General features: G+C 56.2%; 1 protein-coding gene across 1 annotated transcript in view; it reads left to right on the top strand.

Annotated features, from left to right (window-relative positions):
• The window catches only part of LOC119591359 (segmentation protein Runt-like), a gene marked incomplete in the record, with an annotated part of 28939 nt that overhangs the window by 1132 nt on the left and 27588 nt on the right, over positions 1–219 (top strand).

Here is a 219-nt window from a genome sequence, read left to right as displayed (position 1 = left end):
CTTTGTGTTGCAGAAGGACAGGGGGTGTTGTCCTCACGCGAGGGGGAGGGGAAATATGCCACATAGGCTTAGCGTTGAGGGTCTCCTTTCTCCCCTCCGGACGCGCGTCGGGGTTGTCAACTCTGCCCGAGATTGATGGGGAGGCCGCACGCAGATTGATATGGGCAAAGTGTGTCACCTTGGCCGTTAAATCTTCAAACATCAGCAGAGGAAATCGGC

The sequence above is a fragment of the Penaeus monodon genome, chromosome 28, assembly GCF_015228065.2.
Source record: "Penaeus monodon isolate SGIC_2016 chromosome 28, NSTDA_Pmon_1, whole genome shotgun sequence".
NCBI lineage: Eukaryota > Metazoa > Arthropoda > Malacostraca > Decapoda > Penaeidae > Penaeus > Penaeus monodon.
This window is presented reverse-complemented; position numbering and strand designations above follow the sequence as displayed.